At 36.3% G+C, this 25,098-nt stretch overlaps 1 protein-coding gene across 2 annotated transcripts in view; it reads right to left on the minus strand.

Annotated features, from left to right (window-relative positions):
• The window catches only part of COL25A1 (collagen type XXV alpha 1 chain), a 512,691-nt gene that overhangs the window by 349,883 nt on the left and 137,710 nt on the right, over positions 1-25,098 (minus strand). The window lies entirely within an intron of this gene.

The following is a 25,098-nucleotide window of genomic DNA, read 5'->3' on the forward strand; positions in this document are numbered from 1 at the left end:
AGATATAAAAAATCGACAAAAAATGATATATTTTAAAAATAAGAACAGATGTCAATTTTACTTATACATAGTTTGCAATGAATTCCAAGGGTTACCTAACACGCAAAAAGAATATATTGCCTGTTCTTACCTTTACAAAGGAACCTCAAGTCAATTTGTCAAAAACAAATATTCATTCTACCATCCTACCAGGTACCTAAATTAGAAACTGGAAACACTTCCGTGGCTGCCTGCTCATCTATCACCACGTTTAGTCTCCAGAGTCTGTTTCCTGGTCTCCCTTCACACCGCCCTGCTCTATTCCAGGAACTGATCACCTATCTCACTGTCACTAGTCTTGCTGGATTCCAATCCATCCTCCATACTGTTGCAATAATTCTATTTCTCATTTACAATTTTGACCCTGTCACTCTCTTGCTTTTCATGCTCTGGTGGCTCCTTATCGCCACCTTTCAGCATGTTTCCATGGCCTTTCCCACTCTGACTTTAACCTCTGGCCAGTTTCCCCTGCTGCCACTCCTCCATCCAGGTCTTACAGTGTAGCTGCCCAGCCTTCTCACCTTTCCCCAAATGTTCCTTCTCCTTGGCTTGGCTAATGCTTCTCACTGTTTTGGGAATCTTCTTCCTACCCACTTCCCTTCTTGTCTTCCTCCTCTCTCTATTTTGCATATTTTCACACACCTTCACTTCTCCTTCCCTTTGAAGTCTTTCTTCAAAAACACACAAGAATTGCTCTTCCACAAGCTTATTATCACAACATCCTTCAATTGCATTATCATACACGTCTCTTCCAGATAGCCCTAATCTCAACTTTTGCATACACCGGTAAATTATGAGCTGTATGCTGATTTCTGTAGCCTTACTTTCCAACAAAGCATTTGTATTACAAGTAAGTACTCTATAAACATCTGTGGAGTCAAATCACTTTGGCAATGAATTTACGATTGCCAATGGACAATGATCATGAGCCATTTCAGAAACGGTTTCCTGTTGGATCATTTGTCATGATTAAAGAAAAGTTGAAAAATATTAAATCATTTAATAACATTCAACTTCAGCAATTAAATATTGAAATAGATAAAAACTACACTATTCATCAATGTTCACCAATGAATTTTTTTTTAAGATGGGGGTCTCACTGTGCTGCCCAGGCTGGTTGGCATCAGCGAATATTGATTGAGCCTACTCAAATACATTAACAGTGCTGTGTACTGAGGTGATTTTAAACAATATTAATAAAATATAACCTCTGCCCATGGGAATTTACAATCTAAAAATTTATGGCATTGGCTATAGCCATAAGGATAATATATGTTATATCACTGAGGTGAGAGGTTGCGACATGTAAGAGTCTACAAAACACAACAAATCAGACATCTCTATGGATGCTGAGTTGTGATTATAGTGAAATATCTGGCACAGTGCTACTTGTATTTTATTTGCAGCTTCTTTCTTAAACAATTGGAATGTTTTAAATTGGTGTTTAGAAATATGCATATATATATATGTGAAAAATGATGTGAAGCATAAATAGCTAGTTGTTCTACAGGATTAGATGAATGATAATGTAGACATATATAAATGATCCAGAGGCCATTTCTAGGTTCACACCTAATTAAATTTTCTGGATTGGTAGTTTTTTGGAAATAATTTTGTGTGCATGCGTGTGTGTATGTATGTGTGTGTGTGTATGTGTATGTGTGTGTACCTGTGTGTATGTATATGTGTGTGCATGTGTGTATGTATGTATATGTGTGTATGTATGGGTGTGTGTATGTGCGTGTATGTGTATGTATATGTATGTGTGTGTGTAGGTATGTGTGTACGTGTATGTGTTAGTATGTATGTGTAGTTGTGTATGTGTGTGTTTGTATGTCAGTATGTGTGTGTATGTGAACATGTGATAGACTGTATTGTCTCTAACTTATCTAAGCTACTGTGAACAGACTGGTTGCTATTAGTTTGAGACACAGAAAACAAATCAAATAGGCCATCAAATACTATGAGTGATCACATTCTGATCTCCTTTTCTATGATTTCTCTAAAAGCTGTCGAGCCCCACTGTGATTTTTAAAAGGAGAATCTATTAGGTTTCTTAAGCTTCTAAGGTCGTTGGCAGTTCTCTCCTGTCTAGTTAATCAGGTAATGCCTCCTAAGGGTACTTCTGAGATGAGTGAAAACTGGGGTCATAATTTCTAGACTGTCAAGAAAATGGGAATTTATACATTGGATAAACCCCAGGGATGTTCCGTAGCAAGAACTTTTATTTCAGTCTGGAGGTAAAAAGGCAAAATATCAAGATGTGGCGAAAAGTTTCTTGCAGCTATCTAATTTATTTTAACAGTGTGTTTCAAAAATAATTATCATTAATATAATCAGCAGAATATAAGATAGGAAAACTGTATGTAGAATTAAAGTGGGAAAAACAACTTTTTCTATGAGAATTAAACTTGACACTGGGATGTTTATGTCTAATGACAAATTTCAGTGCTGGAAAATATTATACACACAGTTATATTTTTTACAATTTTGCCATCAGGACAATAATTTTAGATGTCAAGACGATGTGTACACCAAATTATCATTGAATTTCATTTTAAAGAATCTGTTTACTCTTGAATTACATTCCTTCATTTAGACTTTTAAAAAATAGATTATGTTCTCAATTCATTTTTTAACGTAATATTTCCAAACTTATTAAGGTCTGCAAATGCAGGTGTAAATAATTATTACCGTGTCTGTTTACATTTCTGCTTACTGGACTTTTACTTTGGTTAGTTGAAAATTAATTAGTTATAACCTGCAAAAAGAGAAATTTGAGATGTTTTTAAAAGGTCTTCAATTGCGTAAAAGTGAATTCTAAAAATGCTACAGATATTAATAGTATTTATCACATAGTAAAAAACAGTATATACATTGTGGATGTATAAAACGCACCTGAATTGCATGTTTTATAATGATTAATTTTATCTTATATGAATTTCCCCTCAAAAAAACGTATGGACGCTAATAGAGACCATTTCTATCCTGCTGCAAGTTACCTACAAATTAGCAAACGTTCCAATGTATGATGTCTTCCTAACTGGAGAACCTCCTGAGATAGCTGACCATTTGGTATCTCTTCTAAGACACACTAGACTTAGCTTTCTCTTAACTCTCCCATAGTGATGCAATCACATTAACCACAAAATAAGCACAGAGACTTATGTCTATTCAATTTTCCGCATTAGTGTTTTATTAAAATTCCTTGGGAGAAAAATGATCTACGTAAGGCATATATAATGCCAGTAACCTCATTTAAAAAAAAAATTCTTGATTTTCCTGAAAAACAAAATTTAAAGTCCAGCAGCAGCATTAAAAATTCTTTACTTTGTATCAACTGGTTATAGGAATCCCTCCAAGCTGTCCCAAGGAATCCTAGAAATATTGAAAGTAAAATTTCACACTGTTGGTATATACAAATTACCACTTTCTGACTTTTCAATTCCTCCAAAGCTGGCTAATCCCCTGCTGACTCTAAAAATAGAGTCTTCCATGTTTCTAAAGTTTCTCTGAATATATGACCAACTTTTATCTGATCTGATTGCATCTGGCACTATATGCCAAGAATAAAGAAATTGTTACTAACCAGTTAATAAAGCTAACTTAGCTTCCATAAAAAGGTATCCATTACAATGAATCGTCTGTGCTTAGAGTTTTAAGCTGATTGCTAAACTTCTACTTAATTGGATGCTTGATTAGATCTAGTCCAATATTTCCTAATGATGTTCCTAGATGAAATGTATGTGTCTAGAAGTACAACTTCAATTCTTCAAATTCTCTATATGAACAGGTAATTTTCAATAGAAAGCATGACTTTTTAATAAAAAAAAAAAAGTGGCATTTACCTTACACTAAAAGGGGAAGAAAGACTCTTACTTTCAAGTGTCTGTATTACTGAAAAAAAAAAAAAATCTCGATAATGAGCCCCAAAGAAGACAAATAATCCTTAATATTTATTGTGATAAAATATCAATGGGACAAAATTTAACTTAGCAGAATACAATAAGTGGAGTTCAAAAATTATACTTGAATTCTGATGGGTTTACATTACACAAATTCATTAGCATATATTTAATTGTAGCTGGCTAAGCAAAATTCAGAAATAGCACCTAAGAGAAAGAAGGTATCCTACACTGTAAAGTAATAGAGATATTCTGCACATTTTTCCCTAAAAATTATTCTCCTCTGATAATATTAAAAATACCAGTATTTCCACATTAGTGGCATTATACATTTAATTGTCATATAGCCAAGCAAACGTTTACTTTAAATGGTACCTAATTATGGCATTTAAAAAACAAAACAAATAGCATTATTCACAAAAGCCAAAAGGTAAAAGCAACCTAAGCACCCAAGGATGAATCAATAGAAAAACAAAACGCAGTATATATGTACAATGGAATGTCATTTGGCCTTAAAAAGGAAGGAATTTCTGACACATACTACAACATAAATGAAACTTAAAGACATACTGCTAAGTAACATAAGCCAATCACAAAAAGACAAATATTGTATGATTTTACTTATATGAAGTACCTACAGTAGTAAACTTCATAGAGACAGAAAATAGAATGGTGGTTGCCAGGGCCAGGGAAAGGAATCGGGGGCGTGGAGAGAGGTGGAAAATGGGGTTTAATGGGTACAGAGATTCAGCTGGGGAAGACACAAAAATTCTGGAGACAGATGATGGTGACGGTTGCATGACAACCTGAATGTACCGCAAAACTACACATTTAAGTGGTTAAAGAGATATATGCTATATATTATATCATGTATTAATATATTATACCGCAATTTTAAAGATTTAAAGTACTTTTAAATGCTAAAAAAGAAGTACTCTGGACCGGGTGCAGTGGCTCACACCTGTAATCCCAGCACTTTGGGAGGCCAAAGTGGGCGGACTACCTGAGGCCGGGCTTTCGACACCAGCCTGAACAGCATGAAGAAACCCCATCTCTACCAAAAATACAAAATTAGCTGGGCATGGTGGGACATGCCTGTAATCTCAGCTACTCGGGAGGCTGAAGCAGGAGAATCGCTTGAACCCGGGAGGCGGAGGTTGTGGTGAGCCAAGATCGCACCATTGCACTCCAGGCTGGGCAACAAGAGCGAAGCTCCATCTCAAAAAAAAAAAAAATACTCTGCATGTGCTTTTTTAATAACCAAAAAGGAAAGAAAAAGAAGAGTAACAGCACCTGCACAACTAGGTGCTAAACCAAAGGGAAATATTTCACAACAGGGCTCTATTCCTTTTCAGTATAATGCTGATGCCTCCAAAGAAGAGCCACATATTTTACCACTCAACTTCTCAATGAAACTTAGTAGTCACCAACAACATACACCTTGATTGACTTTTGTGAAGATATGTAATATTTGAATATACTAGAAAAGGGAGTTGATACTGGTTCAGTAGAATTTATACATATTTAATTATTTTTATCAACCAGTGACTACTCAACTAACACTGACTTTTCTATGTTCATCATGGTTATGAGTTCTAGGGAACCTAAAAAACAATGAGACTTTTTATTAAGTGTCTTAATGTGTACCAAACACCATATATACTTTAGTTCAATTGCTGTATACTACAATCCCATAAGGTCAGTGTTATGCCCCTTTTCAGATGAGGAAGCTGAAGCTCCAGGACTAAGCAGCTTGCTGAGCAGCACACATGGTTTGAGGGGGGCCTGCCTGACTTACCAACACATGGCCCTTGCCCCTGAGCAATTAGAAACCAATATACTTAAGCAAATGAAAATTTAAAGTAGTAGCAAGAAAATTAAAAAATAATCTATTTGCAAACTAGAAATAATTCAGGGATTTTTGACTATTGCTTTTATAGAAAATCAAATCGAGGCTAAATATCCTTTATGATTATCATCTTTATGGTAAGTCAAATCTAGGTTAAATATATTTTATGACTTTCACCTTTATAATAAGTCAAATCTAGGTTAAATATATTTTATATTCTAAATAATGAGTAGCAATTAAAAGCTACCCAGGGAGATGATGGAATTTCTATGTATTAGAATCTTTAAGAATTCAGAACAGACAAAAACACCATCTGTCTTCTACAATTTATGTACAGCGTTATCTAAGGTCATTTCTTGAAGTCCTCTGCCACTCAGGAGCTGTCTTAAAATCTCTCTTTCTCACACACAAACACACACAAGCACAAAAACAAACGAGTTATTTCCAAAGTTCAAGGGAAGAGTGGTTTGCTGAGGTAGGTGGGTCTGAAAAGGTTAGGGACTGCATGGTGCGACTATTGGGTCATGTCTGCGGAGCACATAGAGACTTGAAGACATTGGCAGGACAGTTGTTCCTCTCCTGAGGCAGCTGCCTCATCAGCGAGAATATGGAGACACTGCCTAACATGAGTGAGTCAGAAAACATTCACAATCGTCATCAATAAGCTTATGCAAATAAGAAATTGAAATCCTTGGTGGAAAACGAGAAAACATCTTCCCCAAGGAATTAAAATCCCATGCGTGTCAACTGAAGCAATTAATACAAAAGAAAGTCTTTCTCTTCTTTTCATTTAACTTCCCTACTCTTGAGATTTCAATCCAAAGCAATCCTTTCTATCATTAAGATACGTCATCTTCTTTCCTTAGTAGACAAGGGAGAAGGGCTTGGCAAATAAATCTTTAGCTATTACAGCAAGGGGGAAAATGATCATATTATACCCTCCCTAGCTTCCCTCCTTCCCATTTTCCCCTCCCATATATTTGGATCTTTCTGACTACAAAGGAAGCTCTGATATCACTTAAAGTATTTCAAAGCAAGGCAGGGATGATGTTAATAGTGTTAAGTATATTCATAAGATTAAATATTCCCTTTTTAAGCAACTCTGGTTAAGGGAGCATAGAGCTAACCAAACTTTACAGCACTTAAGGATAAGTCATTTGGCACTGTTGCTTCTACTATTCAGAAACAATTCCTCTCCTTCTTCTACAAGAACACTACAGACCCAAGAAAGAGAAACAGACTTAAGTTGTCTGACCTCCTCTGTTATCCCCCAGGCTGTTGGGAAAAAGCAATACATATTTTGGTCTCCAATTTATCACTCCTATTTTCACAGTCATAAATTACTTCTCGGGCTTTAAAACAACAGGGTTTTTAAAGGACACTGTAAGGTACTTAAATTCCAGTAACTAAACTCAGATGTATGAGGCAATTTAAAATCTTTATAAAAGCTCCCTGTTTCAAAGCTACCCAAAATGGTATCCTAGAAAGCCTGTATAACAAAATGCTAGAGAGATAAGGTTAAAAGTAACACACTAAACATATCTCTTCAGAGGTCTCGCTACATAGAAAGTAATCAATGAATGAATGAATCTTAGATCATATCCTGTCACAGCTAATCAACTAATTTTTATTGCTATGATGTTCAAAATAAATTATCACAGACTAATCTATCATGCATTATCTTCATCCATGGACCAACAGAGCAATTCAGATGTCCAAAGTTCTGTTTTATTCACTCACATAGAATGAAACTGGTTAAACCAGGCACCATTATGTAAGTACACCAGGTATGATTCATAAGCAAGAAAATTAGCCAAAGCTTTTGGACAAACTGAATCATAGCAAACAAAAGGCAAAGCAAAGAGAACAAAGCAGAAGTAAGGTGCTTAAGGAAAAACCCTGTTTTTGGCACAGATCCATAAGAAAAACAAAAACTGTCTATTAGGTACATAGTCAGAGTAGGGCCATTTGTCAAAGGTCTGTAGGAACAAACTCATGTCTCAAGAGGCAGAACCGAGCTGATGCTGTCAACTGCCGGTGCTGTAGCTCCAACTGCAGGAGCTCTAATTTGACCTCCTGAGAAAGAATCCCAATTAGAACCACATAAAGGAAGCCATTTAGACATGGTGCTTTGGGACAAGTCTGACCCAGCGTGTCAATGTCAACTGAAACAAAAAACTAAAGGAACTTTCTCAAGCACGTTGTCTTTTCTAGATAAAAGCTAAAGACCTTTTAGACCCAGCTTTTGAAGCAGGCTTCCCTGGACTAAAATGAGGACGACTCAAATACTGAAAGCCGGCTTGATTTTTTTCCCCCAAAGTCTGATGGTGTACTTTGTGAAAACAGAGGAGTAACATAACAAGCTATATGCCATATTCTAGCAAAATTAGCTAGTTAAGAATGTTTAATTCTTAGTGGTCAAACAGCAAGCTATGAAAGGTATTCATCTGTTAGTGATTTTAAATTTGGCTTCCTGTCTCAATTTGCCATCACTGCTGATTCCTTTTGGAATTGCCCCAAGTCTACACTATATTGCTTTTGCTACATCAACTACAAAGCAAACTCATATGCTGAGATACAAAAACTAAGGCCTGTTTGAAGATATAAGGGGGAAAGAGTATGGGAAAAAAGGGATAATTTAGGATTTCAACTATAAATCACACGGATACAAGAAAATAGCATGAAACAAAGCAAAAATGCACTCTATTCCATCCAGTTTTTGTTTTCAGTGAACTGTAGATTAAAGGTTCTTATTTGCACTCCAGTGAGTCGTTTAATCCGCTAAGGTTTTGCAAATGTACATTTTTCTGTGTATAGGTACTATACCTTTCATTAGATTCTCAAAGATATCTGTGACCCAACAAAACTCAAGAGCCACTTTTCTAGATTTATGTGTATTTGCAGGTGTATTCTATCTATAGTATCTAAAGCACCTCTTTCATTTTCAACCTGAGCTTGACAAAAGCAAAAGTATCACAGCAAAGAAGTGCACAAGACCTAAGGCAAGGTCATACACCTACATTCAAATTTTTAACTGATAGTCAATTGCCTTCCATGTAGCTCCTGAAATTGAACAACTTACAAGGCATTCCCAGGAAGGGCACAGTGACTGAAGGAAGAGAAGAACTGTGTATTATGGATATTCTCAATTAATGAAGAAATTGAAATAAAAGTTCACAAAATGAATTTTGACTCAACAAAAATTACTGGGATTTTTTAAAATCTCATATCTTCAAGATTAAGTCGCATTGAAAAACTCGAGTTAAGACAACTAAAATCCAAAGAGCATACTCCAGTAAGATGTTAACCATTTTCAATTAACTCAGCATAGGAAATTCCCTGGTAGATGACGTCCTCAGTACAGTGCACAGAGGCAAGTTGTTCCATAATTTAGTCAACAGAATAACTTTAGGTGCTTCCTGTAGGGTTTCTCCAGTATATTCACCTGTACTATTTCATAATTCCTCAAGGGAACCTAGAAGACAACATGTTCAATGTGTACATAAAGAAACATGGTAATCATTTCTCCTAAAGAGAATGATAATCACCTCTCTTAAGGAGAGATAATAATACATTCAAAAGCATGTTAATACTCTTGCTAAAGCAAAATTTAAAGGTTGGCACAGTTGTATTTCATATTTATTTATAAATCACCAATCCTGTCTTACAAGGATTTTGATAGGTTATTGGTAACAGACAACCATCTATCTATAAAAAATACATCTTTTGCAAGTATAGCTCCCTGCTTATGCCCAGGGGAGCAGTCGCTGAAACGAGACACTAGGCTATTGGCACCTAGCACGTGTCCATACAGCCGCTGCTGCAGAGCACAGCGTGGGGCACTGTGCCATTCCTGGCGCTAAAGCACATACAGGATCAAAGGCACGGGCATAACTGGCATGCCACCATCTACAGCTCTAGATGTGGAGCCAGCACTAAAGCCTCTGAATACTTCTATATAAAATTACATGAATGTTGACAAACCACCTGTTGAACTAAAGAAAAAAAATAAATTATGCCCCTATAAGACCACTTTTCCCTGTGTACTCCTGTAAAAATGGTTCTTTGAATTTTTTTATGCATATATTCTACTTTAAATGCTTTGCAATATCCAGCCTATGGAGAGTTATGACAATTTAAATTAAAAAACAAAAAAAGAAAATTTTACATTTTAGTTTATCAAAATGCAAAATGCTTTAGGGTTGTGAAGGAATACCTTTGTTAAAATGTTTACCAATCTGTGTGTCTTCCTGTGAATGCCAATGTTTTAAAGACCAAAAAAAAAAAAAAAAAAAAAAAACAGATTAAACATTTTCCCAACAATGCCTCCAACTCTCCCCAACTAAAACTCTTCTAGGAAATACTATTAAAAAGCTGTATTCTCCTACGTAGTATATTCTTTTATTCAGAACATGTTAAATATGCAGACATAATGGTAGTAAAGCAAGATGGAAATTATAAAGACAAGATGTTAATTCACTTATAAAAAACCTACTAAGTATCTACAATATTCTAGGAGCAAATCTGGGCTCCAGAGATAAAAAGAAGACTAAGTCGTGGCCCTGCCCTCAAGACTATCCATAAAAGGGACAGAGATCATGGGCAATTACTGGAATTAAATGTGATTCGTGGATCTAGAGAGCTATGTACATGGTACTGTGCCTCAGTGGTTTCCAGAAGGTTTTGCAGGGAACAGCTTGAGAATTTTAAAGAAAATACCCTAAGTTATAAAGTTTTAACACTATTTTTTAAACAGTCACCTGCTTCAAAAAATCAGAAGGAAGAAATGGTTATACGTTGAACACTTTCCTTGTAACACCTGTCCATAGTTACCTTGCTCTCCCTTAAGCATCCATTGTTAACACAAGAGTCTCTTATAACACTCTAATATTGCTTCCCTGATTAATAAAGGCTTTGCTTGCCAATGACATTCTCACGAGTATATTGTATTTTATTATGTATTTATGTAGTATGTATTTTTTTATGACTAAAAGCCACTCTGTAGTAAGTGGAGCAATCCATAAAAACAGACTTCCAATGTTAGTAAAATTAACATTAGAGAATTAAGTAAAATTCTCTTTTTACTAAACATGCTAAAAATTTTTTATAATGCTTCAAAGTAGAGAAGAAGAAAAGAAACAGGAAACAAAATAAAAGAAAATATAACATGCATTCTAGATGGAAAAAAGAAAATAGCAAGAATACCTTTAAAAATATGCTCCAGTACAAGGCTTTAATTAAATCTAAAATTACTCTCTCAGATAACTGAATACATTACTTAAGTGAGTAACTGGGTTATGAGCTAACCTAATGTTCGCTATGCTTATAGTGGTGAGTCTGGTGACAATTTTTTAATGAAATAGAAAGATAATGTATATGGGCAGTTGTCACTTCTCTTCACTACTAGAGACACGCACAAGAATACACATGACAGGGAATCCTCCGCACCCCACGCTTTCCAGCACCACCCCTGTCCCACCATCCTTTGCTAGATCTTTGCCTCCCCAGCACTGGCTCCCTCAGGATTTCTTCCAAATAACTACAATGGCCAGCAGTTGAGTAATTTGATAGTATGAAGCATGGTTCACAATATAGAATGAAGAAAAGGAAAAAGAAAGAGCTATGAAGAACATTAATCATGAAGAAAACTGTAAGGAAAAGGCTCCAATTTGAGGTATTCTAAACTCACAAGACGGGGTTCTCACTATGTAGCTAAAATAGTGGATTTAGAAAGTATTATCAATATTACACCATTTCTAGCATTTTGGAGGCAGAAGAGTGAAATCCACAGGAACAGAAGAAATATTCATAAGCTAGCAGAGAGGGTCAAAAATGTGAAAGCAAGCAAGCTTGTCAGCATGATAAACAAATAGAACAATCTACATATAATATAGAGGCAATCCAAACAAAGAACACTAGTGAGGTAGGAAATAAAACTGATTACCACAGAACAAATGACACAAAATCAATATTTAAAATCATGTACTTTCAAGGAGGTCAGAGTGTAAAATAACAAAAGTTTATAATTGTGACAAAACCAGTTTCTCTTATAATAGGTAAATAGAAAACTATAAAAGATACCATGCTTGGAAGGGAATAGGGTAATAAAGCTATGACCGAAGTTTAAACACCAGGGCCAAAATTTACATTGTTTTTTCTAATTTATATTCTATCATAGAAATTTATATTGCTTTTCTTAACTGAGAGTCAAGATGTGTCTATGAGTAAATAAAGGTCTGAGGAAAAACACAATCACTACTTAAAGTTGAACATATGTGTAAAGTTGAGGAAAAGAACATCTCTTTTGTTCATTTTTAATGTCTGAATTAGCAAAATAAAATCAAACAAAAATGTTAAGTGTTTATAAATAGAGCAAACTATTAACAAAAAGTAAAATTGCCTTGGAAATTGGCCATACTTAACCCCAAGTAATAAATATTATTGCAAGTTTTTGTTTTTAAATTGAAGGTAAAGAAAAGCAGAGGAGATTTCTACTTATTTTATATTTTTATACCTAAGTTTGCCCTTCTTCAACCTGTCATGGATAAGCCACTACTACCTACAAGACGCCTTGGGAACAGGCTCTGTCCATCTGCACAGTTTAGCATATTTGCACTAATTACTACAAGACTGGCCTATTGTTGGCCCCTCAAGCAGTCAGTGAGCCTGAGGTCAGCAGGAAGAGCTGTATGACCCACGCACTGACCCCAAGGGATGGCCAGTGACCTGCTGGCCTGACCTGTAAGTGAGGAAAGAACTAAAAATTCTCATTAGGATTCACTCTTTTTTTTAACTCAAAAAATAAAGTTTTTAAATGAGCATATCCTAAAATCCCTTTACCAACCTACTTATTATGTAATTGGCTTATTTCCTTTCATTACAACAATACAGTATTTTATTTTTAAAATTTGAATTTCGTTAAACTCTGTACCTTTTATATAATCCATATAGGAAAATTTATAATAATTTACATATTATAAGTATTTTTCTAATTCTCTTTTGAGACAGGGTTCTCACTAGAGAGAGGGTCCAGGTTAATTGTGAACTCCTGGCCTCAAGTGATCCTCCCACCTTCACCTCTCAAAATGCTGGGATTACACACATGGCCTCAACTATTTTATATGAATTTCAACTACACCATGATCTAGTTGGGGAACTAGAACCAGGGGAAATTTTGCACCCAGGAGATATTTGACAATCCCTGGAGACATTGATTCTTGCAACTAGAAGGTGTGACAGGCATCTACTGGGTAAAAGTCAAGGATACTGCTAAATATTCTATAGTGCATGGGACAGCCACACAAAACAAAGAATTATCTGGTCTGAAATGCCAATAGTGCCAAGGTTGTTCTAGTTGATAGAAACCTGAATTAGTTCATCTTATTGATTTGCTTTATAATCTAGTAAATCAGTTCTTTCTTTCTTATCCCTAAATATCTACATCAAGTAACATAATATTGTTCCTATAATTACCTGGATTGATTGTTTAAATATAAGCTTTCTGAACCCCTGATGACGAATCTGAATTGTTACGAGAGAGACAAGGGAATTTACACTGATATCCAGCCCTGTACTCTTTCTGCTGCACTCTGAATTGTGGAAGCCAAATATCTTCTTGGTTTTATATAACAAAGTATTTGTTTTTCCATGTTTAAACTCTGGAAGTTATATTGTATTTTCTTAAAAAATGGGATGAATTGTTTAAGAAAATACAATAACATCCCAGTTACTATATTAATACTTTAAAATTATACTGCAGATGGAAAAGACTTTGGAGTTCATTTGTAAAACTTTCTTATAGGTGAGAAATAAGATGAGAAGTGCCTGAGATTCCCGGACCAGTTAGTGACTTCACCAGGGACCATGTGTCCACTCGAGTAAGGTATGAAGTAGTAGTTCACTCCAAACCTCAGGCAACAGGTAACATCTAGTGAATCATTCTGCAGCACCCTGAACTTCCTGAGTGGTCTCTGTCAGTCATTCCAACATCACGTCCAGTGCTCTGTTTATGGGGCCAGGAAAGTAATATAGAATCAAGAATACAGAAAAGAACATGAGGACATTTTTAAGATAATATAGAATTCAATTCAAATTAGTATAATATGGTACAGTTGACATAAATGCAGGCAATTGAAGATATAACAGGGGAAATATATCAGGCAAGGCTTCCTGTAGAAGGTTTTGCATCAAATTTTGAAGGAAGAAGAGGCGAAAGACTGGTTAGAAAGAGGTATAGGGCATTTTTGGTACATGCAAAGGCCCAAAAATAGAAATTAGACAATCAAAGTCAGAGAACTGCAAGTAGCTGTTAAGTGACTGGAGCAGGCAAATCATACTGGAGAGTGCTCAGAAATTAATTTGTTAAGGTCAGCAGTCTAACGCAGAAAAGGGAAAAGAAGTGGTGAAATCATCCAAGTGCCAGGCTGTATGGATTCTCAAGACACCTGCAACTACTGTCCATCAGCTTGTTTTGCTTCCTACATAGCAGTTGTGACTCCCTAAAATCATTTTTATTTACCTACTTGGCTTTTCTTGGTCTCCTTAACTACAATGCAAGTTCCATGCACTGAGTTTGGGTTGCCAAGAGGAATGTCTAGAGTCAATGAGAGCACTTTAAAATGAGGTGGATAGTATGGGAGCTATAGAAATAAGAATGAGTGTGACTAACATGAATTAGATGGAAACAGTCAAAGTTTACTGGACTGTTCACAGCTGATTCACCTGCTCTGCTACAGATGTGGCCTGAGAGGCACTGTCTGACAGAGACCAGCCTCACCGAACATGTGGGGAACTGGCATCCCAGCAGCTGCCTGAACATGGAGAAGAGTTAATGACCTCCTCTCCAGGGAGTGAATTCATTTTAACTAATGTGAATTTTACCCAATTTCTTAAAAAGGGAGCCAGTGGATAAGTCATTCTCTCTTCCTCCCCTTGAGGCAATGTTCTGACATGCATTAGTTCCTATGTCCTCTCTGATGATGTGCTGTGAGACTGAGCCATCTTTGGGGCGCTTCTTGTGAAGCTGCAGCCTGGTGAAGTTCACCTCCTTATATTTGTTCACCTACCTTTCACCTCCCCTGCTCTGCTCCGTTTCCCCCTCACTTCTGCTTCCCTAGGTTTGCACTCCCCAGTAAAGTGCCAGGATGTTAAGCTTCTGACTCAGGCCATGTTTTCTGGGCATCCCAGGCAAAGACAAAAGCTATCCTACCTACTAAATGAAACTCAGCCCAAGTACTTAGTGTGCTGATTTTCAACCTATGTGGTCAAATCCAGCAAGGTTTAGAGATGTGTACAGTGTTACTAAGTGTGTGGCACAGGCTTTACATTGCCAGTTCATCTGCCCAAAATTGTTTCCACCAGATACAATGGCCTTTGCTGCAGCCATGTAAAAACTGTCCAGAGTTTTTTGGCCTATATGACTAGAGAATATGCAAGGTGGGGTATGAAGGAACTGAGGACAAAAGAGAGGTAGGCTAGCAACACACAGAAAAGAAGCAACAGGGAAATGGAAGCAGACTAATTGCAGAAGATCAACCATTTCCCCCCAGCAGGAACTCCTGCTGCACAGGCTGCGTGGCAGATTTTGGAAGCCTAAACAGCATAAATGGCTAAAGGTGTTTTCTGATGAATGAGGTTTTACTTCTTTGGCAGGTAACTGAAGTCTGACTTTGGGAACAAGAACACCTGGAAGTCAGCTCAGCTCTTGAACTACTCCCAATTCCTCATATCAGGTTCATTATGAGAAGCCACCTGTGTCTCTGCTCATCAAATCCTGCTGGTTTCTGGTTCTGATCTGTTGCAATGCACCAAAGAGTCATTTTTATTTACAAAAGTAAAATAAATAATTCATAAGGATTTCCTGACCCTTCAGCCTTCAGCCAATGTGAAATTGGTCTATGTTGATGATCACAGAATTGTAAATTGCTTCAACACTTCTGCTAAGTAATTACTTAATCCAAGTAGTAAAACCTGAGTAATATAAATTAACGAGTGGTATGGCTCAGTTTTAATTAGTGAAAATTATGAATTACAAAGGTTTTTTTTTTTTTTTAAGAAATGCTTACAGAAGAGAATGCTATGTATTCACCAAACTCCACTTGCTTTTCCTCTTGGGCACACAATGGAATGTAGGCAGAAGTAGGCCTGGCTTGTGCAAGAAACCTAGTATGCAAATCCTCCATGATTTTTTCCTTTTCCTATTCACTGCTTGATAAGAGAGGAAGACACAGCCCTGAAAGGAATTTAGCATAGTCAAACAATGAAAGAATCCTGGATCCCTAAAAGAATACAGAGCAGAGACATCTCCTCTACCCCCAGACTTTCATCTCCCACATTGGAGATTGGAGTTTGACCTAACCAAGAAATACATTTGTTGGTTGGTTGGTTGGTTGGTTGGTTGGTTGGTTGGTTGGTTTTGTTTTTTAATGTTAATAGACAGGATTTGAGGAAATTGTTGGTGTAAACAGTGTTGGTTACTCCAACTGGTGCAAGTCTGTAATTCAAACTAGGTTAGCAACATTCATTTAATCATTTAAATAATAAGAATCATTTATCTCATGTGTTAATCTGTTCAAAAGTCCTCTAGGGTGCATGCTTTATAAATGGATAGTACCAAATAAAATCATGTGAATTCATTTTATCAAATGGTTCTTCCATGTTACATGAGGATGCTTTTTGTTCTTTTAAATATTTTAAGCATTTCCACAACAATTTGCTTTATGATATTAATTAGCAATATGAAATTTCCAGCCCAGTCTATCTCAATAATCACAATTATATCTAGTTAGAAACATCACCACTTTCTTGCTTTTCAATAATTTGCTTATTACTAAGTCTGGTTGGATGTCTCGCAGAAATATGTTTCCGAAACCACTGAGCTCTACTTCATTCTGTGGTTTTAGACTCCACACCTGAATTCAGAGATGTCTTCCAAATGTTTGCAACAAAAACTGTTACTTCCAAATAGAAAAACAACATATGATAATAGTCATGTAACATCCTTTGCACATAGAACTAGACTGCGTATTCTCTGAGTTATCAGAAATAAGAATTCAAGCATATATATTAACTCAAATTTAGGTCGTAAGCAGGAAAGGGCGATTTAAATTTTTTTTCAGTTTTATAGCTTTCAGGCAGAATACGGACAGTGGTCACAAAGTCCTCATGCATGTAGGCTAAGAAAAAAACTTCTTAGCTAACAGCAAAGACCTAATATCAGTTATCAGGGTCATCTCTAATAATTTCCAAAACAAAAAAGGAAATAGGTAAAATGAAAGCATACATATACAAAGATCTTTAAAGGGAATTTTGGACACTGTCCATCGTTTAAAAAATAATGAAGGGCCAGCTATGGTGGCTCATGCCTGTAATCCCAGCACTTTGGGAGGCCGGGTCAGGAGGCTCACTGGAGACCACGAGTTTGAGACCAGCCTGGGCAACATACTGAGACCCCGTCTCTACAAAAAAATTTAAAAATTAGCTGTGTATGGTGGGGCACACCTGTAATCCCAGCTACTTGGGAGGCTGAAGCAGGAGGATCACTTGAGCCTGGGAGATTGAGGCTGCAGTGAGCCATGATCATGCCACTGCACTCCAGCCTGAATGACAGAATAAGACTGTCTCAAAAAAGATAATAAAGAATTAGTAGTCATGATGGTGTATACTAGTGAGAAAAAGTATAGTTCACGTTAAGTGTATGCTATCTCCATAATATTAAGAACTTTTTAAGTAAATTAAGTGTAATTTTAAAATTGCATTAAGCACAGTTTCTAACTAGAAGAAAGCTTTACGTAAACAGTTGTTCAATATAAATGTTTATTGAGCTGATACATCTTTAGCATCAAAAACATCTGGAAATACAACATTTAAAAATTCCAATTCTTTAAGATCTTGCTTTAAAAAAATGACGTTTTTAGTTGAGATTTCCATTTTTCCTTTTTAAAATAACTTGCACCAAGAATAAAATTAGTTCAATTTTTCAACTTAAAAGTCATATACATACTGTAGTGCCTGAATTTCGAATCAGTAGGGTTCAAATCAGTGTAAGTTGTCTATGAGTGGGTGAAAGTGCGTGTATTTTTAGTTGCCACTTATAAGATGAGCTAAAAGTATTCCATGGCATATTCCAGATTTCCTACTGAATAACAAACGTATTTCATTTGGCATGTCTAGTAGATCAATTGTCTCAATCTCTTTCCTTCCATCACCACTTATGCTTAAACATCCTTAAAGCTTTTCCTGTAAATACAGCTGGGATACAGCTTCTTTCTGCCAATCTATTATTCTGTCACTTTTCCTTCTTTTATGTCCTCAATCAAATAAGTGTTATTTTCCTGCTTTTATTTTGGCTGAGAATTCAACTGAATCAGTTTTCCAACAAATCCGGTGCATAGAATTCTAATTTTCCCTATTACTTTTGCCTCCCAAACAAAAACAAGCCATCTACTGTGATTCTACTGTATTTGGAGTTGGAACAGGTGCTCTGTCTTCCTAAGGCCTAAACATTAAAATATTTGTGAAATGGGATTTGTACTGCACTGATCTGTGTAAAGTCATAGCTAACAACAACACATATTTACAATGAAAAGATTTCCTGGCACTGTGAGCACACAAGCCTTAGGAGGGTTCTAAATGTTGCACTGTGCCATTGTGTTTCTCTCTGGAAAGTAATGCCAAATAATGCATTCATTGAGTGTGAATCTAATATACAAATTAAAGCTTGGGACTAATGGGTTTTTCAAGAAGCATGAAATTCCTTTTTGTAATTGCTGAGTAATAGACATTTCTACTGAATTTGGTATTTCTATGAGAGTTTCTTTCATTCTAGTTAGTGATTGGAAAATCTGCAGGAGGAAAGTACTTACAGGTGGTGGGAAAGATTCATGTAAATACTGTGCCTTTGAAGTTGGGGAGTTAATTTTAATAAAGTTTCTAGAAAATGAATATGATCAACGAGGTCTTTGTTTAACAAATTTGCTTTTCTTGAATCTTACAAAATGGAATGAAAATGAGAACGGCGCCCTGTTAGACAAATGTTCGTGAGGGTATTAAACAAAAATCCTATAGGAATTTGTGTAACATCTTAAGTAGGTTTAAATAATCCTTGAAGTTGAACCAGAAGTACATTTTATAAAACTCATCTTTCTCTCTCAAGAGTCCCATTCAGGATAACATGTGTGCAAATCCTAGGCAATATATGGCTGCAAAGTGAGGCAAGGGACACATCAAGAGTAAAGCCAAGTTCTTTCTGAGTTATACCCTATAACTCCTCTGTATTTTGGTCTCTAATTCCATGTGTGTAATACAAAATGAAGAAATAAAGCTTTTTTCTCTATGGCTTCTTGAATGAATGAACATAAGTTTGAGAACATCTAGGAAAAATAAATACTTATTGTGTCAGGCATTATTCTTAAAATGTATCATTATGACATTTCTATCATTTTAGGAACAACCTTAGGATAATTACATTTGTAACTGTAATTGAAGTGATAAGATTTCACCTAGTTCTCTATTTTTCTAAAATCAGCTTCTCTTCTTCCCCACTCCCCCTGCTTACTTCACTCTCCCTTGCTTTTGAGTTACTTCACGTACATTAACTTGGGGCTGAACGCTGTGTTAAGCTCTGGATATACCCCACTGACAAGATGAATGAGTCTCTTACAGTCTAGAAGAAAAGTCTAGCATTGAACAAGTAAAAGGAAAAAAATGGAGAGGTACCAATGCTTTGGGGACAAATAACAGAAGACAATCTACAGTGACACAAAAAACTTATCTGTAATTTCAGATCGATGAAGGGAGGTCGGCCAATTAATGATTTCATGGAACTAGAGAAACAATTTTATCAAACTGTTTATCTTGGCCTCCATTCATGTATTTCCTTAATTCTGCAACCCAGTCAATTTGGGTTGAAAGGGCATGGATAACCTTAACTAGTTGGTTTTTTAGGTTGCCATTTATGAGGCTCCTAAGAAAGAATGATGAACTAAAACTTGAGAATCCATCTCTCTCACAATGGCTCATTGTTTCTTCTGAACAAGGTTCTGCATCTTGATGAAAAATTAAATGGAGCCATGGCAATTCCTTGGCTAGGATTGTTTTCAAGGTTATGTGAAATTTTAGTACATCCCTCTGAACTCTTACTCCACGGAAATCCTACATTCTTGCTTTCTATTCTGGCTTTAAAATCCTGATAAGTTTAAGTGAATTTATTAGAGCATACTCACCATCATGGACTGAAGAAATATTACTGAATAAATATGGAGATCAAAACCAACTACCAGCAAAAGAGTGGGGGTATTAGCTAGTACACTTTGTAAATGCAACGACTTTCTCTTGCTTTAGAGTTTCACCATAACTTATGATTCTTCCTTTGACTTAAAATAGGAAATACAATTATTCCAACTAATTTTATTGTATGCATTTTACACAGAAACAAACACATAAACAATCCTTAGAACACTCAGTCATAAAAGATTCACAAATTTCTATTATTATTTATAGTATATCCTTTTCTAAACTCAAAATATACAGATGGAGTTCCAGTTTCAATTGACATATATGACTCTCAGGAGCTACTATATATCATATTAAAGTGTCCTTGCAGAGATGTTCTTTCAGGGCTATGCCAAAAGTTTAATCTGGAACCAGACAAAACTTAACCAAGCTGTGACTCAAACTACTTCAGAATGGGATTCAGAAAGTATCATAGGCATATAAATCCTAAGATTTACCCTAGAGAGAATAAGATGTTTTTAAACCAAATTTCTTAGGATCTTTTGGTATCTCTTGATGTGAATTCATTGGAACGTCCATATTTGCCATTCTGCATCCACATATTGAGCAGCTTAGCCTCTCTCTGGGCATCTCTCACCTGTACTACTGCGTGTGCCTCTAGGCTACTCTCCACAACATCTCCCTCCTCCACACCATGCAGATAATTCTTGTTAAAAACCTGATAATATCCTCTTGTCTAAAAGCTTCCCCATGCACCCCACACTCAACGGCATACATTTTAATTATTTAACTTGGTAGAAGTGTCCTTATATAAATACATCCCCAAACTACCTCTCTAGCCTCAGCTACTCTTCCACTTCATTCACTCAGTGTGTCCTGCCACATATGCAATACCTTCTTTCTGCCCATATGTGCTCCTTGCTAAATCCTTCTGTATATACAATTTACTTTTCTTAAAATTCTCTACTCCTCCATTCTCTGCCTGGCAAACTTCCTCATCTAGCCTTCTCTAACGTAGCCAGGAATGGTTAACAAAGTTGCCATGGTAATTTGTTCATCAGTGTTGACACTTACTTGTGTGCCTTATGATATGACTCATATTTGTCTGTATTCCCTTTTCCTTCACTGGCTGTAGCTTACATAATCTCTGATGGCAAAGACCATGTCTTGATTATCCTTGCGTGTTTGCATATATCTATATCTCTATCACCTGTCGAATGCTTTATATAAGTGCTCAATGACAACTGGATAAACGATTTTTCTTAAGACAGATTCAGACTGAATTGAACCATTTAGGCTAATCTGATCAGCCTCTATTGCAGCTGTAGAAATTTTAGTTTGACAAAATAGTCCAAATGAATCTATAAAACAACTAATTTCCATTATAATATGGTGAATTATACTATACATCTTCTTCAACTAATTTATTTGGATTTATATTTAAAAGTTTACCTAAAGTCACAGGAATATATATTTTTCCTTCAAAAGGGAAAAGAGCAAAAGAAATAAATGAAAATATTTAAAATTGTCTTATTATACAGCCTGCATCTTTGCAACATATTATTATACTGGTATTGTCTAATTAGCCCCAAGAGTTACAAAATTCAATATTTAAAATTCCTTACCTATTGAAAACTGTATTATTTCATATATTTATGTGAAAATGTATAATATATAATAAATGAATAAACATTCATATTAATTATACAAGTCAAGAAAATAAATATTAAAAGGTTTGGTGTTTCTAGCTATGAATATTGGTTCAGATAAAAATATGTCATAGAACTATTCTGACTTGAGGACATGTTCCATAAATTTTACTGAATCAATATTTTCTATAGGGAAAATGCAAGCAAGGAGAAAATTAAACAGTATTCTACGTTTATTTTTCTGATAATTTATTTACTAAGGAGAAGAGAGAATTCCCTAATAGGGAAGATGAAAATTACTGATAAAATTTTATTTATATGCTAAAAAAGTATAATTCTTGAAACAGGAAATCCATACCAGGTCCTTCTAAAAACATTTTATGATAAGCAGCTTTCACCTCTTCTGTTTATTCAAATAGCAAACTGGATTTACTCCTGTTCAATGCAGGCCGTACAATTCACACATCGTTTCAGGAGTTTGAACACCAATATTCAGTGTTAACTCTTACTGTCTATGAATGCCTAAATGATCTTCTGATTGAAAAACAAAAAACAAAAACAAATAAACAAAAAACCTGACTCCTGGGTAGGAAAGAAAATCTGAACTTATTCTAACTCAATTCAGAGCACACATGTCCATGGTATGCCCCCAAATGCATGGCTGGGTAAGGAGATCATGAGATGGGCAGGTGGAGAGGAAGGAATAGAAGGAGAAATAAATTCATTTTCTTACTTGAACTCAGTAAGATTCCTTAAAATGAATAACACATAGTGGTATATTTACTTGTAAACAATCCTTTGCAGAAATAGCTTAAGTGTCATCCAAAGTTTTTAAACAATGAATCAGAACATATTCTCCCTCAATCCCGTTGTCCAGGTGTGACATGTAGACCTAACTGACCCACATTGTGCTTCTATGACCATTTCACACAGCGGTAGTTCCTGTGGGTACTGTCTGTTGCTTTCCAGTTCCTCTATCAACTGCAAATGTGTACAGGCACTTCCCAGCGGATGCAAGCTGCATGAGGGAAAGAACTGTTTTTTATCTTTTTCACTTCTGTATCTCTGGTCCCATCAGGACATTACTACTGATGGAATGAATGAATGTGAACCCTACCACCAAGACCTATTACCCATTGTATCCTAGCCCTTCTAACCAGTGGAAGGTCACATGGACAGAACCGGATGACTAAGAATGAGCAGAAGGAGGCATCCCAGAGGCTCCAGCCAGAGTCTTGCCAACTGAGAGTGCTGGGACTCTTACCCCAAAGTTCTCATTTCTTGCCTCACTTCATTGACTGACAAAGATTGAGTAAAACAAACAATGCAATACTTCTGACTCACCTCCCCATATTCCCAAATCCACATGTTGAAAGCCTAATCCCAGTTTGATAGTATCTGAAGATGGGGCCTTTGGGAGGTATTTAGGTCATGAGGGTGGAATTCACATGAATGAGAATAGTGCCCTTATAAGAAGAGGCAAAAGAACTAGCTAGCTCTTTAACTCTGAGAAATAAGTGTTTGTTGCTTAAACCATCCAGATTATGGCATTTTGTTACAGCAACTCAGGCTAAGACACATTTTCTCTTATCAAAATATAAAGTGAATGGTGTGAAATAAAAAGTGAAAATAAGACGAGAAATATTAAAAACTCCTCTATCATAGTTATTTGCCTTTCTCTGAGCTCTTCCAAGGTAAGTGCTGTATTTCATTCATCTTTGAATAGCCACTACTTTGATGTAACTCCTGACATGTAATTGGTGTTCAACATATATTTGTAGAGCAAATGACGGCCACACACCTTGAAATGCATGCAAATAAGATAATCTGTTTCCTACAGATGATGAATATCCAGGACACCTCTCACATGAGCCCTCTAGTCCCCTGACTGTGCTCCCAAGGGTATCAGTGATGTGAAGTCCAGGCCTTTGTTTAAAGACCAGTCTCCACAGAGGATATGGGTCTCTGTGTTGACACAGAGACAGAGATATCCCAGGGAATAAGGCCTAATGAGAAAATTTAATAAAGTGTTTCCCCTTCAAGGGGTTAGGACCTGATATAATCATTCCAGGCATTTTAAGGGGTATACGTCCTGCAGGGCCACCTGAACCATCAGCACTGGAAGTCTGAGATGAGGCAGGAGCAATCTGCTTGCTGAGCTCACTGAGAACATTTCCTTCTACTTAAGCCCCTTTTTGCTTCTTCCTCCATCCACTGTTCCAAAATATTTATTGCACCAGGCACTGTGCTAAGGGATGGAGATAAGAAAAATAAATAATGCAGTTACAGTCTTTGTCCTTACAAAATGCACTGCCAAGCAGCAGAAACAGATATTTAACCAAGCAGATACAAAAAATATGATAAGATATAATCGTGGAAGAATAAGGTATTTGTCAAGAAGGTGGTGGGAGTGGGAGGCAGAAAAGGTATCCCTGAGGCAGTAATGTCTAAGTTGGGACCTGAAGATGAATTTAATTGATTTAAGCCTCTCTACAAGTCCACGTCCTAACCACAATCCAATCCTTCTTGCCTCCTGTGGGTCTAAGTGTCCTGCCTGTAGTACCATAATCCATCTTGATTATAATCCATCTTGATTATACCACTTTGCCACAAACCATTTCAGTTCTGTAATAACTGAACTCTCTTTCGTCCTGTTAGGATGCTAAAATCTGGAATCCCTCTCAGAGGCCTGAATTTGAAAGTTTCTCTAATGCAATTCGGTTGAATAAACAGCATCCTAAAGTCTCTTAAGTCTGAGAGTGGCAATACAATGTTCCGTGTACCTTTAAAACAGCCACTCCTCATTCTGTCAAGCCTTTACTGTATCTAAGTTTAATGTGAAAACAAATTAAATCCACATAATAGAAGGTGCATCAAGGGTTATGCAGTAACATGACTGGCTGGTCAACAAACATGAGATCTCAGACAAATACTATTTAAAATACCATCTTTAAGCATTTCAAACATCTTAGGATTGATGATATTCTATCTAGTAGCTTGCAATGTAAAGAAGTTTGATCTTTAGAAAAGTACCATTAGAAGTTGCCGGGCTACTTCTTAAAACTGGACATTATAGAAACCATACTTTAAGGTGAGAGGTTTGTGTGTGTGTGTGAGATAGGGCCTCACTCTGTCATGCAGGCTGGAGTGCAGCGGTGCAATCATAACTCACTGCAGCCTCCAACTCCCGGGCTCAAGTGACCATCCTCTTTCAGCCCCATGAATAGCGAGGACTACAGGCACACACCACCACATCCAGCTAATTAAAAAAATATATATATAGTAGAGATGAGGTCTCACTATATTGTCCAGGCTGGTCTCAAACACCTGGGCTCAAACAATCCCCCAGCCTCAGCCTCCCAAAGTGCTTGGATCACAGGCCAAGGAATTCTGATATCCAAGATATTTCTTGATTAATTAAATG

Source organism: Chlorocebus sabaeus, chromosome 7, assembly GCF_047675955.1.
Source record: "Chlorocebus sabaeus isolate Y175 chromosome 7, mChlSab1.0.hap1, whole genome shotgun sequence".
Classification (NCBI taxonomy): domain Eukaryota; kingdom Metazoa; phylum Chordata; class Mammalia; order Primates; family Cercopithecidae; genus Chlorocebus; species Chlorocebus sabaeus.